Genomic DNA, 15,519 nt, shown 5'->3' with positions numbered 1-15,519 from the left:
AAGGCAAGGTGAGGCCCACCACTCACACCCAGAAGCACCGCCACCGGTCTCCATGCAGGTGTGCGGATGCAGTCCCAGGCGACGGCCACTCACACACGCACAGAGCCACAAACACGAGGGGCAGCACAGGGCCTGTCCACAGGTGCAGAGAGTCCTGCACTCAGCCTTGTGGTAGGCTTCCTGCTGCAACCCCAGGGCTCCTGGAGAGGTGGGTGACTCTGCAGACCGACCCAGGAGCGCACAGGTGGTCCCTGCAAGGAGCAAACGGCAGACCCCAGCCCAGTGAGCTACTTCTGTGTGCGCATGTGTGTGACGACACCACAGCTGGTGGCCACGATCTGTCAGCAGCTTCTAATGCCTGCTAGGAGCCGAAGGACTTGTCTACACTGCAGGTCATGTTGAGCTGATAAGCGTCAGGGTTCAAGCTGTCCCTATCCCCACCCCCATGTTTCCTGGCTCTGTCAAAACAAAACAAATAAAAAGATCCTGAGCTGTACAGGCCTCTGTCTGCTGGGCTTTATCTCTGGCAGTGTCTACTGAAGGCAGGGGCCCTGCTCCTCTGTCCAGCCTACCTGGCACCTGAAGAGCATAGGTGCTCCCACCCATCTCTGGCCTCAGCCCTATTTGTCACACACGTATCAAGGGTCTGTGTGGCCACACCCACACCGGACCCCAGAAGGGAGGTAGAAAAGGGTCACTGTCCACAGGACGCTCAGGTGGCAGAACAATGTGGTCAGAGCAAAGCGTCTCAGTCATTTCCATGCCACAGCGCAAGACAGAAACATCTGTACTACTGCGCTTGTGGGTGGGGGTTGGGGGTGGCAGTGGAAAGCTTAGGGTGCTTTCTGTTGCAAGCCTCAGCGGACTTCTGCTTGGTCCAGTCACTCTCGAGCTAAAGGGATCACCATCTTGACCTACATAACCCATACTAGCTGGGATGCTTGGAGTCAGAGCAAGCCCAGCACCATTACTTAATGATGAGATCTTGACGAGATACTTATTCTGTATATGCAAAAGCCAGAGTACAGGATCCACCTTGCAAGGCTGGTCTAAGGATTCAGTGAGATGACCCATGTAAAAAGGTTGGCAAGAGTACTTACTGGCATATTACGAACATATGATAAATTGGGCTTTTCTTAGCTTAAACACAGCAGCTTTGAATTTCTCTTGCTGCCCAAGGAGAAAGGAATAGTCAGGCACTGACTTGGAGCGGGGATGGGGAGCAGAAGAAGGAAGATAACCACACTGAAGGCTTAAGAGACCTTGAACCTGCTATCTGTCTGCTGGTCTGATACTCCAGGCTGGGTGGGGGTAGGTGTGGGTGTGGGTGGTCTGATGGGCAGCCTGAGTGACATGTTCAACTGAATGTGGGGAGGAGAGGAAGCCTGGGGGCTGGCTGAGCTCCTGAGAAGGCAGAGGGGTGCTGGGCAGTACCAGGTACGAGTCTGCAATAGAGGGCAGGGCACAGCTGTTTTGTGGGTCAAGGGGAGGGCCTGATCTTCTGGGCAGGGGCACACAGCATCTCGTCCTCCTGTCCTGTGCACTGGTGATGGGGGAGCAGAGGCCGGAGCACTAGCTGGCAATTATCAGTTCAGTGCACAGTAAGGGACTGTCCAGAATGATGTTGTTGTTTAGTTGCTAAGTCATGTCTGCCTCTTTCGTGATCCCATGGACTATAGCCCACCAGGCTCCTCTGTCCAGGGGATTTCCCAGGCAAGAAGACTGGAGGGGGTTGCCATTTCCTTCCCAGGATGATGAGGCCCTTCATCACGATCCAGCTGGGGGGCAGTGAGGAGTTTGGAACTGAGACCTAGTGCCTCTAGCCCAGGATCTCCCGCAGAGGACTGGGAGGCGGAGAGAGCACACATACTGGGCTATAAAACTGCTGTCACGGGACATAAGGCCAGGTGTGTGCGTTTGTCAAAATGACGGAATTGTTAGAAGACCTGTGAAATCCACTATGTGTAAATATCCAATTAAAAAAAAAAAGCAAACTGCAACCATAACCACATGATCAAAGTTATATCACTAATAACAGAACAACCTGACATCATGTTACTCCTGATATGAAGCAACCTTACTGAAGTCAATTTTTTTTTTTTTTTCAAAAATGCATAACCTGAAGCTGATCAGGAGTCAAACTACAACTGAGGGAACAATCAACAACAGGCCTATATGTTTCAAAAACATCAATGTCAGGTAGTTAAAAAAAAGGCTGAAGAACTGGTCTCACTTGAAGGAGATTAAAGACAGGACAAACAAATGAGACAGCTGATCCTGAGGGGAAGAAGTTATACTTTGAACAATTGGCAGAATCTGAATATAGACTGTATATCAGAGGCTACGATGTTAAATCTCTTGAATCTGAAAACTGCCCTGTGGTTACACAGGAGGATGCCCCTGTTCTTAGGTTACAGATGCTGAAGTGCTTGGAGGTGAAGGGTTACCACGTCTGGAATTTACTCTCTGGAGACAGAGGAGAAATTGCACCCTGCTGGAACAGCTCCCAAGACCCTGGAGGAATCTGTTGTCCAGATTCACAGGTTCAAAAGGATTTCTTGTGGGTACAAAGCTCACAGAAGCAGAATGTGGAATCTCATACTTGTGGTGCGGAGCCAGCCTGGTGTGGACAGGAGTTCCATAAACTCTTCCTAGGGAAGGGCGGGGGGAGGGGGTGGGCGCGGGGTGGAAATGAAGTCTCTGTGCAATCTCAAGGTCTGCCACCTGGTGGCGGCTTTCTATAGTGCATCTTCTTCAAAGGGTGTCTCTGCACCCACTGCAAGAGGGTGGGGCACTGTTCTAGTCAGGAAGGATACAGGAACGACTCCATCAGAAGACCCCCACCTCAACTACCTGTGTAACTGAAAAGTGAAAGTGTTAGTCACTCAGTCATGCACGACCTTTTGTGATCCCATGGACTATATACATAGCTCCCCAGGCTCCTCTGTCCATGGGATTCTCCAGGCAAGAAGACTGGAGTGGGTTGCCATTCCCTTCTCCAGGGGATCTTCCGGACCCAGGGATCAAACCTGGGTCTCCTGCATTGCAGGCAGGCTCTTTACCATCTGAGCCACCAGGGAAGCCCTGTGTAACTGGGGCGGGACAAACAGATTCCAGCAGGCTGCTCTTTCTCCTCTGCTCAGGGACCTGGGCCTGCACCAGCTCCATCTGTCTCTGCTGTGGGGGTCCTCTAACGCTTCCTGAGGTCTTTAGGAAGAAACCCAAAGTCCTCAGTAAGCCTGGCCAGACCCAGACTACCTCTCCAGCTTCCCTGCCTTTCTATGCCCCATAAATCCAGCCACACCAAATGACTCACAATTCCGAGTGTGCCATGAACATCCCTGCCCTGTTCCCCCTTGGTCCTCGGGTGTCACCTCCTGCAGCAAGTCCTTTCCTCTTCTGGCTGCCAGAGCACCCTCTGTCTGCTCCTATGTGCTGTAACCACTGTCTGGCTCCCCTGCCTCCACCACTCTCCAGGCTGAGCAACCCCAGTTCATCTCCATGTCCCTGCTGAATGAGAAAGTGGAGAGTGCAGAAATGTCTGTTATGCACCCAGAAGGCACCAAAACCCACACTGGGGCAGGGGGCAGAGAAGACCCAATGAGAGGCCAGGGGCTGGAGGCAGAGAGACCCAGAAGAGAGTACGGATGGCCCACTAGCTCATGGTAGGAGCCAGAATCCAGGAGCAGAGAGAGAGAAGGGGTCACAGCTGTGGGTAACTGGGCTGCAGCGGTGCTGGGAATAGTCTGTCCAGGAAAAGTCCCATGTCAGGAATGCCTGGATGCCCGGGTCAGGGCGGTTCTGGGCTGATCGCCAGGGGTTGTGCTTACACAGTGTTGGCTGCTGGAGGGCAACCCCCCCTGAGGAATGAAACCCATTCACGGCATGCCTGCAGACTGGGACCAACCCCTCACTGGCGAAGGGACAGACCAGCCCCCTTTTCGCCGAGTCCAGCAAAAAAATCTGCTTTCCTGCAGTAAAGTGTGGGAACGTGTGAGTGACAGCCTAGCCTGCTCCTCACTCGGGGGATAGACCCTTTGGGACACTCTAGGTTTGGAGTGTGAAGGTCCTTCTGCTGGTCAGAAAAATTCCTACCACTTGTTTTCCCCCAGAAAAGAGACTTTCTGGCTCAGCTACGCTCTTAGCGGACTATACCTGGAAACAAACCACTGGACTTGAGGTTAGCAGTGTGAAATCTCAGAGATGTTCTGTGGAGCTGCAGAGGCTGGGTTACTGAGAACCCCTCCCACCAGCCCACCGGCGGCATCCCCCACCCTCTCCTGACCCAAGCCCTCTGGGAGCCACCCTCATTGCACCTCAACACTCACATGCACGAGCTGTAACCAGTGGCCCAGCTTCCCTACAGACTGGCTCTCCATCCACAAAATCAACCCAGGGAAACAAGAGAAACCTGCAGCCCACGGAACCAGGTGTTTCAAACCCAGAAACAGCTACCCAAATGCTAGCTGGGAGCACAAGATGGATTTTGGGGTCAAGGCCTAGGTTCAAACTTCAGCTTCCATCACTCACTAGCTGATGACCCTGAGCTAGTCACCTACCCTCTGTGAGAGTCATTCACTCTCTGTGGGCCTCAGTTTCATCATTTGTAAAAGAGGGGTGTCTCGAGGTCCCTGGCGGATGAAAGGCGAGGGTCCCTGCTCCATACTGAGGTAGCTCCCTGGTGACAAGGCTCTCTGGGTGCATACCTTTTAAACTACCTTTTAAACTGACAAGCATCGACTGCTTGCCAGAAATCGTGTGTTCTTAGAGTTTCCTAGATTTTCTTTCATTCTCACAACTTCATGAAGTAAAGACTTCCCCTCTTTTTTGGTCTGCTGACAAACCAAAGCCTCGAGACTCTACCCAGCTCATCGGACCAGAAGAGGCTGCCTGTGGCCTGTTCTTCTCTACCCTTGCTGGCTGGCTGGAAGGGAGCTCCGTTTGAGGGCTTTCCTTTGAGTGTGAAGGACAGCCATCCCTGAGCAGGCAAAAACCCTCTCCCTGGGAGCCAGAGGGCCACAGCAATCTCCCCAGGAATGCACTGGAAGTCACTGGCTTCTGTGCCCAGGATGGATGCTGGGGGATGGGGAGGCGGATTAATAATCCCTCAGCCTTAGCCAGGACTCCCTGATGACAAAGACTCATGCATGTGCTGTCATCTCCACCGTTCCAAAACAGAGTGATGATTTTGTTCATTTCTAAAATGCAGGATATGTATAGCTCCAATCTGTCAGGAATTCATAACATCACATCCTTCTCTAAATGCCTGCCTCGGGGGTAACGGGCGAACTGGCTGCTACTAACAGGAGCTCCTCTCTTGCAGGGGGTGCACCCCACCCCCGAAGGCTGCTGGGCGTGTGGGAGACTACCTGCAGCGCCAGAGAGGAAGTGACTCAGCCCAGTGGGAAGTGGGAGGGGCGGCCAGAACCCGGCCCGTGCCCAGCCAGCTCCCCCCCACCCCAGCACATCCGCACAGACCCATCCCCTGTCACTGCCTTTCCTCGGCAGGACTAGAGCAGGCTGAGCGCAGTTCTGGGGGCCAGCAGGGGACTGAAGGCCCCCGCTGCTCACAGGGGGACCCGTGTCTGCAGCTCGGAGATCCAGCTCCAGTCTCCTTCAGGAGGCTCAAGGAGGTTACATAATCAGGAATGTCCCTCCTCACCTCCCTGGTCTGGGCAAGCCCCACTGGGCTCCTCAGTGGCCTCCACGAAGGCTGAGGCTCCAGGCCGGGAGGATGTGTCCCAGAGGGAATCTGGGAGAAGAAGCTCCAGGCCTGCGTACACAGAGGTGGGCCTGGAGGCTTTTCTGGAGGAGAGAGAAGCGAGAGGAAGCAGTCCCTGGGTCAGGGAAAAGGGCTTCGGCAGCAGCCTTTCTGAGAGTCACCAGAGCGGAATCCAGGGCAGCATCATCAGCGCTGCCACCGGCTTCACCCCTCCCGGGGCCTCCGGAAGCAGCTGATGTGACAGCAAATAACCCGTCACTGTGTGTGGGTGTTGGAAGAGGAAGGGACAGACTTCACAGCTCTTTCTCAGGCTGTGCTGCCCAGATATATCCTACCAAGAGAAGCAGCCAGGGGACGCCGCCAAGTACACTGGCTGGGAGGCCTTCCTGGTGGCCCCTCGCCTCGGGGGGCCTTCTGCCATGTGCAGTGACGGGAGACGGAGTCACGGAAGCCCTCCTGTCACGCCAGCCTGCCCGGCAACTAGGGGGACCCCTCCTCAGCTCAAAGCATCAACCGCTGCTTTGTTCAGTGGGAACAAAGCCTCCCACCGGGCCTCTCGTGGAATTCAGGTTCCCAACACCCACGACGACTCCTGTCAGGCCAAGAGAAAGCAGCAAACAACTAAAGCGGGACTGGCCGAGGCTGGCAGCACCCCTGTGTCCTGAGCACGTATCTCCCTGCGCTGCAGTCTCCCCACCCAGAAGAGGGCCCGGGCGGCCCTGAGGACTGCGGGGAGCCAGCCTGTGGGAGGCACCAGCAAATGTCACATCTCCCTCCTTCCATCCCAGATTTCCAGAGCGACAGATGGACAGACGGAAATGCCCAGGCCAGCCCCGGGTGATGTGGTTCTCTCTCTTCGTGTGGTTTTCAACAGCAAAAGTCACTGCAATCATCCTGTGAGAAAGGTAATTTGGACTGGGGCCAGCCAACTGCCTTTCTTTAACTGCCTCTATCAACAATGAAATTCAATTAAATTTCACAACCGTGAGAATGAACAATATAGTTCGCTTTCTGCAGTCTGCCGGATGCTACTGGCTGTGGCTGCTGGGGGGCAAGATTACAGAGGCAGACAGCAGGCTCTGCCATCAGAGTTGCCCTCAGCAGGCTGTTCAGACAAGTGGACCCACACAACGGCTTTACCTGCTCCGAGTCGCTAAGGCCAGCCACGAGCCATCCCCAACACACTCTGTCCACGTGTGGGCAAGAGCCTGCTTGCCTGTGTCTCTCCAGTGGGTGAGCTCCTGGGGGCAGGGCCTGGGCCCTTGACCAGCACAGAACCCCCTGCACAGGCCCAACAGGCGTGCAGAAGACAGTGACATCACAGTCAACAAAGCAGGAGAAAATGTATTTGTCCTGGGTCCAGCACACCCAGTTCTAGGAATTTATTCTCTAGGTCCACTCACACAAGTTCACCAAGATGAATGTACTTACTGAGGGTCCCTCAAGAGCCCTGGGTAGCAGCAAACACACACAAAGATAAAACCATAAAAATCAAAACACACACACATCCCCTCCAGACAGCAAACAATTTACATGTTCACCAAGAGACACTGGTTCACTCCATCATGGTACATCCAGACGGGGGAATACTATGCAGCCTTTAAGACTAGGCCCATGCCTGCTGACAGACAAAGATGTCTAGGATACGTTACTTTAAAAAAAAAAAAAGCAAACTGCAGTTCTATGTGTATAAAATGATCCCATTTGGGTTTAAAAAAATGAATATGCCTAAGAAATTTCCAGAAGAAACTTAACAGTGGATACCTCCAGGTAACAGCACACAAACAGGAGATGGGTAGGTTTATTTCATACTCTTCTACAGTGCTCAACCAGCTTAACCGGCAGGCTACAGACCACAGGGTGGCAAGGCGTCAGACATGATGAGCATACCTGTGCGCATGCACGGACGCATTCTGCTTAACCATCTCCCTGCAGATTACTATCACAACTTAACAAAATTTCTGAACCCATCACAACTATTAAGAGTGGCACTGGAACCTGGGAGGCTGGGTCTTAGAGAAGGCGCACTGGAGGGAGCACGGCGTTGAGAATGCCCTGAACGTGTGGGCCTGCATGCTGATGCAAGGCTGCATCCGAAGAGCGGGCACAGAAGAGACAAACCGCCACGCTCAAGCTCTCCCAGGCAACTTGCAAACTGGCTTACAAGAACTTCCTGCTTGCCACCTGGCTTCTTTAAGAGCTGGGAAGACCACCAAATGGTTCAAACTGGAGACCTGGAAGCTGGTTCATGAGGCCTCTTTCAGGAGACTCAGACTCACCACCAAAGAGCTCTCTGGGGTCTCACCAGAGGCCAGGAACACCTTGTGTCTAATTCTCATCACTGCTTTGGAGCAAGGAGCGGTAAGTTCATTTCACGGCAGAGGCTAGAGATAGGAAGTAACTTGTTCAAAGTCACTCAGTTAGCAAGTGGCAGAAGTGGGTTCTGAAGCCAGGTCTGATCTGAGCCTTAAGTGCTGGAAGACAGGATTGAAGGTCTCCTTATTCCCTACTCACAGGGTAGGAGGGGAGGGATGTATCTCTAGGCAGTGGCCTGGAGTGGCAGTTTCCATTTTTCCAGGAAAAAAGAAGGGACTGCTTCAGGTTTGTCAAGGTCATTTCCAGCTCTACAGCTTCATGGGTCCAAGATTCCATGTGGGCTGGGCTCCCTGGGGCCAGAGCCTGGCCAGGATCGGGGAATGGGATGGCATGGGATCTAGCGTCACAAAGGTGTGGGCTGGAAAACCAGCTCTGCCCCTGCTGGCTGAGTAACAGTGGACAGGTTCCTTAGCCCTTCTGGCCTGGGGGTTCTCCGTAGAACAGAGACAATTCCTCTTTCCTTAAGCTGGCAGAAAGCCTCAATACATATTGCAGAGTACTTAGGAAAGGACCTGGAAGCTGGTGGGGATCCTTCTTTTCGGATTGGTTTCCTTTCTGCTCCTTCAGGAGGAAGCACTTTGGGAGTAGAGTCAGAAGAGAACTCAGACACGGAGGTCACACACGCCTGGCGACACCAGGGCCTGCACATCAACTGCAGAAAGGGGCAGGGTGCTCGCTCTCCAGAGGTGGCGATGCCAGCAGTGGGGCTCCAAAAACCCAGAGAATTCTGGGCTCTGGCAGTCCTGGGGCCTCCTGAGGGGCTGACCTGAGTTTCTCCCTAAAGGTACCTGCTTTTAGGCACCTCTCCACACCTCTAGCCAGCTCTGCCCTAAACCCAAAGACAGGGGACAGGCACACCAGCCTGCTCTTGCCAGTTCCCACTACCATGTCCAGGCCACTTCTTCCTTGGGGATCCTTGGGTCACAGACTCCCTAAAGCCTTAAGATCCCCTGCCTATCTCTTTTGCCAAGTAGGTGATGATCTGTAAACAGAGGCAAGAGGTGACAGCTTCATTCTAAATGATGAGAACCCTTCTCAGTTTTCTCTGCTGCTTTCCCACAACTAGAGTTTCTCCGAAACCAGCAGACCTGTAGACTGCTGGACTGTGTAAGCTCTAGGGAACCCCAACTCTGACCGCGAAGAGCCAGAAGCAGGTTATCACCACTGGGGTTCTCAGTGTCCCTCAGGAAGGAGCATCTTTGCTGGCTGGGGGAAAATCAGGCTGCTCCAGTTCACTAGAAGGGGGCTGAGAAACTACTTTAAAATAGTAGTAATAAAAGGTACTCTTCGAGGCAGCAACTCCTCTTGGAATTTATCCTGTGGATACCTAAGGTGGGCAGAACCGCACACATGCAGATACAGTCACTTCAGCTTTGTTTGAAGAACAAAAGGCCGAGAATAACCTAAGTTCATCAGCAGAGTTTGCTGAATAAATTACACAAACCGTGATGACACAGTATCGCCCAAAATAACCCAGACGTGCATGAGACAAAGTGGAACCATCTCTAAGATAGTAAGGAAATCAATGCAAGTGACACCACGCTTTCCCTTCTTGGATCTTGGTGACAGATCCCGAGAGGAGATGCAGGGCTGCTGTGGGCCCCGGGCCACCTTCAAAGCCACAGTCTCACCTGAGCAGGTGCAGGAGGAAGAAATGCCCTTGTCTCTGGCTACTTTCCCTTTGACTTCGTGTACACCACAAGTGCAAGGACAAATCCTGTGAAAATCTCCCCAGTTCAAAGGGCCTGTGTGAAGTCCCATCTACCAGCACATCCCTCTCTGCAGAGCTCAGGGGGACAAGGACATGAAGGCAGCTCCCTCTCACTTCCCTGATGGCTGAGTGGGTCCCAGGTGGCCTGTGGCAGACATCTCTCCTTCCTGAGAAGAAGGACTGGGTCGGCCGGCCCAGCCTCCAGAGTAAATTCCACTTCAAGGTCTCTTTCTAGATGAGACCTCCCGGGAGCCCCAGGGACGCCACCTTCCCCCTGAGGGCACACTGCTCTTCGGGACTCATCACTTGCTGAGTCAGTGTGGACAGCACCAGACGGAAGGGCTGCTCTCGAGGGCCATCTCAAGGCTGAACAAGTCACAGGAGTCTTGCAGACTCAGCCCCTTGAGTGTCTGAAACACTGAAGAAGTTCATCTCCCTGGGCAAATCTGAGAAGAGGGAAGATGAGGAAGGGAAGCTGCCCTTTTCCCAGGTGCTGACTCAGGCAAAACCAGAGAGAAGCCTGGCCCAAAGCTGGACCGAGAGCCACAGACTCTGCAACTGATCCTCTCCCATGAGAGGGCTTACCGAGGGGATCTGGTGGATCTCCCTGGCCATTCTCTCCTGCTGGCTCTATCAGTCACCCTCTCAGCCAGATCAGGAAGCTCGGGGCACCTGCCATCATTGCTCCTCCCTCAGTCCTCACTTCCAGACACTCCCAGAGTCCAGCTGACTTTCCCCCCAAACAGCTCTGATCTGCGCCCTTCCTCCGTTTCCCATCTGCCTCTGATTACACTGACCCTTACTCTCATTACAGCAAAAACCGCTTACAGAGACTCATGATGTGCTCTCGCTCCAGTCCGTCCTCCCAGCAGCTAGAGGGCTCTTGGGAAGATGTGCATTTAACGGTGTTTCCTCCACTTAAACCAAAGCAGCCCCTCACCAACAGAAGTTCAAGCATCTTAGCCCTGGTGCTCACCTCTCCAGGGTATCCTAAAGCCAGGTCCCTTCACATTCTGTGCCGGAACCTCTTGTGGTTCCTGTAGCACGCACACACACCAGCCTGCACCCACGCTTGTGCCCTGATGCTCCCCTGTCTGGAGTGCTTCATGAACATTCTATTCCCCGTCAATATTTAGTTTTCATCAAGATCCAGTTCAAGTTCTAAGGCCTCTCCAAAATTCTTCCCAGTCACCTCCCCATCCCCCAGGGAGGAACACCCCTTCCCCTCATTCCCTCTACCTGCCGCACAGACTCCTATGAGACACGCCCCCAACTATCTGCAGGTGCTGATTGGTTAGGAGCCTGCCAGGCCCCTGTTAGACTGCCAGCTCCTCTAGGGCAGGGCCTGCCTCTCCAATCGCCTTCTGTACCTGCTGCTGCTGCTAAGTCACTTCAGTCGTGTCCGACTCCTTCTGTACCTGCTACCCAACAATTCCCCAGCTGCACATGGGAGCTTATGTGTGTGGAACTGGGGTTCTGGATTTGGGGCCAACGCACGTATCAGTGTGTGCTTCCTGATGGTGCCAATTCAGATACCAAACTAGGGTCACTAATAGGGACACATATGGAAGAAACTCTAAATATGTTTTCTCCCAGGCTACTTTATTTTTAAAAAATATGTATTTATTTAGTTGTTAGGCTGCACCAGGTCTTTAGTTGAGGCATGTGAGATCTGGTTCTCTAACCTGGGATTGAACCCGGGCCCCCAGCATGAAGTCTAAGCTACTGGACCACCAGGGAAGTTCTCCTAGTATCCTTTAAAATAGGATTTTTTTTTTCTCAGCAGTCCTACTTCTATTTTTTTTTTTAAATGGTTCTTTTAAAGAGCTGAGCTGAATCATCTGCATGGCTCCCATACTGGCTTGGTAAACTCCGCACAGATTTCTTTTTTGGAGAGAATACAATAAAATTCTGTGATCTTGTGATCCCTCAGGACACTTCTGACAGCTCACTGGGACACAGTTTAGTCGCCCTGAACTGCTTTGATTAATTCTGAGGAATTCTTTCCTGTAGCTGTAGCGTTTACCAAGCATTCCTCACTGAATGTGCACTCAATGTCCAGCTTGCAACACCTTACAGATCCTCATAACTGCCCTCCTAAAGAGGGGCTCTTACTACCCCCACTTAACAGATGAGAAAGCTGGGCACACAAAGAATAAGTGACCTCTACTGACCGGCAGGGGCTGGGATTGGAACTGAGACTCTGAGAGTGGAGCCAAATAGGCTCTTTACCGCTCCAGTCTGCTGCCTTCCCAAAAGGTCAAATTAAAGGCACAAGGGAGCAACTGACCTCACAAATGACCTTCTGGAGGCCTCACCAGTTTGGCTGCTTGGAAGACCTGCAGTCTCAGGAAGAGAGAGGCAGATGTGCCAGGTACTTCTGGGCCCAGCAGAGCAGCCCAGGACAACACAGGGAGCTTGTCACCTGCCACTGGTTCCAGGCAGTGCCGTCTCACCAAAGATCCCCCACCCTGCACCATCTCTCCTCTCTCGGGGGCCTGCCCTGCGGTAACCTCTGAAGAGGTCTCCATTGTTTCAGCTTCTCCTCTCCTCTCCCTTCTCTCCTGCTGAGGCTCCGGAGAGAGCATTCTAAAACACAAGTCCAATCACGACCCTCCTTTGCTTCAACCTTTTCCCTTGCACCCTACTGCCCTTGGTACAAACTTGCTAATTGTTAGTGTGGCAATCCCCTGTCAACCTGTACTGTTTCACCTGGCACCAGGTTGACTTTCATACCACTATACTGAACAGTCCGAGGTTTCTGGGATAAATTTTGAGTTTAGATGTCGAAGTGGAGTACCTTGCCCCTTTGTTCTTACCTGGCTGAGCCTTCTCATCCTCCCTGATACAGTTCCAGCATCATCACTTCTTCCAAGCTTTCCCAAAACTTCTCCCACCCCCCAACTCAGATTGAGCTAGAAGCTTCCTTTGCTGGACTCCCACAGCCCTCTGTTCTTGCTGATACCAGTTTTTTTTTAGACAATGTTTCAACGATTTGTTTACAGGTCAGTCTCCCTGGTGGCTCAGTTAGTCAAGAATCCTGCAATGCGGGAGACCCAGGTTTGGTCCCTGGGTCAGGAAGATCCCCTGGAGGGGGGCATGGCAACCCATTCCAGTATTCTTGCCTGGAGAATTCCATGGACAGAGGAGCCTGGTGGGCTACAGTCTATGGGTTCACAAAGAGTTGGACGCAGCTGAGCGACTAACACTGTCACTTTCTCCCTTAACCAGACCATGAGCTTCTTGAAATAAGATTAGCTAACATTTACTGAATTCATTATGTGGCAGACATGGTTCTATGTGTTTTGTAGGTGTTAACTTTTAAAATCTTCACAGTAACTTTGTTATCAGTCCTGTTCTATAGCTGAGAACACTGAGGCACAGAGAGGTTAAACAATCTGCCCAAGGCCACAGAGCTACAAAGCTGCAGAGCTAGAATGTGAACTCAGGAGGTCTGGCTCCAAAGTTACTCTTAACCTCTATAATACAGGGTACTTGCCTCTCCAGGCAAGGACACTGCTGCTGTCATGCTATTATGTGGGAAATGAATGAATGAATGAATGAATGAACAAGGGCCATCTCCATAATGTCTAAGATTTAAGGGACAAAGAGCTGGCACAGCAGACCCATCAAGGAGCACCGGCCCAGCTCACAAGCGCTGTTTACAAACAAGGGTTCTTTTGGCCTTACAAGTGCATATCCTGCTCTTCCTTATTTCATGCAAAGCTGAGCAAAGAGAGAAAGTGCCCAGCCCAGAGTGACTACCCTCTTCTTCACTGCTCTCAAAACCAAGCAAAGCCAACCGGTTTCCTCCTGTGACTTAATACAGAGCAAAGTCTATCTTGCCAACGAAGGCGGCTGTCATCTCTTCCTTCCGCCAACAAACGGGCATCAAACCTAGAGAGTGGGGGTGGCAGGCAGAGTACTCGACGTCTGGAGGGAATCCCGATGCCCCTACCTACGACTGGAAGGTGGGGCCAAGCGCCGTGGGGATAGGCAGGCCTGATGGGGCATGGCAGGTGAAACAGTGACCACAGCAGCAGGCTCTCTCCTCGGCAAAGGCCGGTCAAACACAGCACCGACTAGCAGGTAGCTCGGACCCGCACCTGATCGCCGCCCCGGACTCGAAATTCTCCAGCAGCGATGGTGCCCGTGCCAATGGGTGAGGGCTCGCGGAGGAAGCCCGGGCTGGAGAAGAAGCTCTCCGGGGACTCGTTCCAACTCTCAAGTCACTCTCGGGATCAGGAGGGCAGTACGGAGAGGAGAGAGTGCCTCTTGGGAAAAACCTGCGCCTTCGCTGACTGACCAAGTGACTCCAGGCAAGGCTGAGCTGTGCCGACTCCCAGGGCTGGGGCCGAGACACCCCCGTGGCCACCCGGTATCCGACGCGCAGGAGCCCCCGCCCCCTCCCCCGCCCCCTGGGAAGAGCAGACCCCAGCCGAGGACGGCGGATCCGCTGTTGTCCTTCCTGTCAAGCCGGACGGCCTCAGGCTGTCAGCCTGATCCCCTTGCCACGGCCGCTGAGGCCCGCCCCCGCCAACCCGCATCCCCGGCCGGGCTCCCGGCTCCCCTCTCCCGGACCCCTGCCCTCACCTTCCGCCGGTGCTCAGCGCTGCTCGCCCATAGTCCGTAGCCCGGAGCCGGGGCTGCTCGGCGCTCCGTCCCGGGGGACCGGGGCCGGGCAAGGGGCGTGGGAGCCGCTCACCGCCGTCTCCCGGCGCAGCCTCCCGAGCCACCGCCGCCGCTGCCGCCGCCTCCCTCCATGGCTGCAGCGCCGCCACCTGACAACGGAAGTGACGCACCGCCCCCTCCTCCCGGACAGGCCGCAGCCCCGCCCCCTGCCCATATCTACAGCCCACGGCTCTGGGATTGGGTGCCATATTGACGAAGGGCGGAAGCCTTCAGGCAAGAGACCAGAATCCGATTGAGGATTGGTTCAGGGTGGGGCTCGGGCTGAAATCTGGGAAACGATTGGAGACCGAGACTCTAAGGGGCGGTACTTACCGCTTATCTAAGTCTGAGGTGAGGTTGGGCCGGAGGCACCGCCCCCGCCGCTACTCCACTGAGCCTCGCGTGCCCTACACTCGCCCTCCCGGGTCTGGAGACTTCTCCAGCAGCTGAAAGATCGGTCGGTTGTAGTATCTTTGTCAGAAAAGTGGCTCTTTCATGACCCCCATTTCTCGGTTCCTGGAGCTTTGTGCGGCGAGCGCTGGCGTGGGTCTCATCAATGACAGGAATTCCTGCCGTAGCCCTCACAATTCATTTCCCTCTGGGCCCCTTGCTTTTGTAGAAATCCCGCTTCAATCCGAAGATCCCTAGAGTCTCGACCAGGCAGGTTAACAGTGAAGAGTTCCTGTTAGCTGTTCCAGCCACCTAACCTCAGCTCCTCCTGCTGCAGTTTCGGTCCCTTTCTCCTCCTTCTCCAGCAACCACGCCCTCCATGAATCAGCTTCTTGCACCAGCAGATGAGCCCTTTAAAGGGATTGCATCAGGCTGATGACTCACTGGGGCCCTCTGAGAGCCTGGCTTCCCTCCGCTGGCATGCAGAAGCAGCTAGAAGGGCGCCGTGGTGGCAGTACCCGCGATCACGGACCCACTCCTTTGTCTCCGAGGTGTGAGTCAGGATGCTAGCTGCATATGACTCCTGATTCTCTTTCCAGCTGTGTTATTCTGTATCCATTTGGGCACACGTGTCCAAGCCTGTGTGCAC

At 53.7% G+C, this 15,519-nt stretch overlaps 1 protein-coding gene across 3 annotated transcripts in view; it reads right to left on the bottom strand.

Moving 5' to 3' along the window:
- Window positions 1-15,229, bottom strand: part of STK40 (serine/threonine kinase 40) — a 38,040-nt gene extending 22,811 nt beyond the window's left edge. Inside the window, exons 1-2 of one of the 3 annotated variants that reach the window (XM_052636648.1) lie at window positions 14,814-15,229; window positions 14,403-14,590 (exon numbers count right to left, since the gene is read on the bottom strand). The gene's annotated coding sequence lies outside the window, so the exon portion shown is untranslated. The remainder of the gene's footprint in view (window positions 1-14,402; window positions 14,591-14,813) is intronic. The other 2 variants (XM_052636646.1, XM_052636647.1) reach the window with 2 other exon arrangements.
- Between the last annotated feature and the right edge of the window lie 290 nt (window positions 15,230-15,519).

The sequence above is a fragment of the Budorcas taxicolor genome, chromosome 3 (genome assembly GCF_023091745.1).
Source record: "Budorcas taxicolor isolate Tak-1 chromosome 3, Takin1.1, whole genome shotgun sequence".
Taxonomy (NCBI): Eukaryota; Metazoa; Chordata; class Mammalia; order Artiodactyla; family Bovidae; genus Budorcas; species Budorcas taxicolor.
This window is presented reverse-complemented; position numbering and strand designations above follow the sequence as displayed.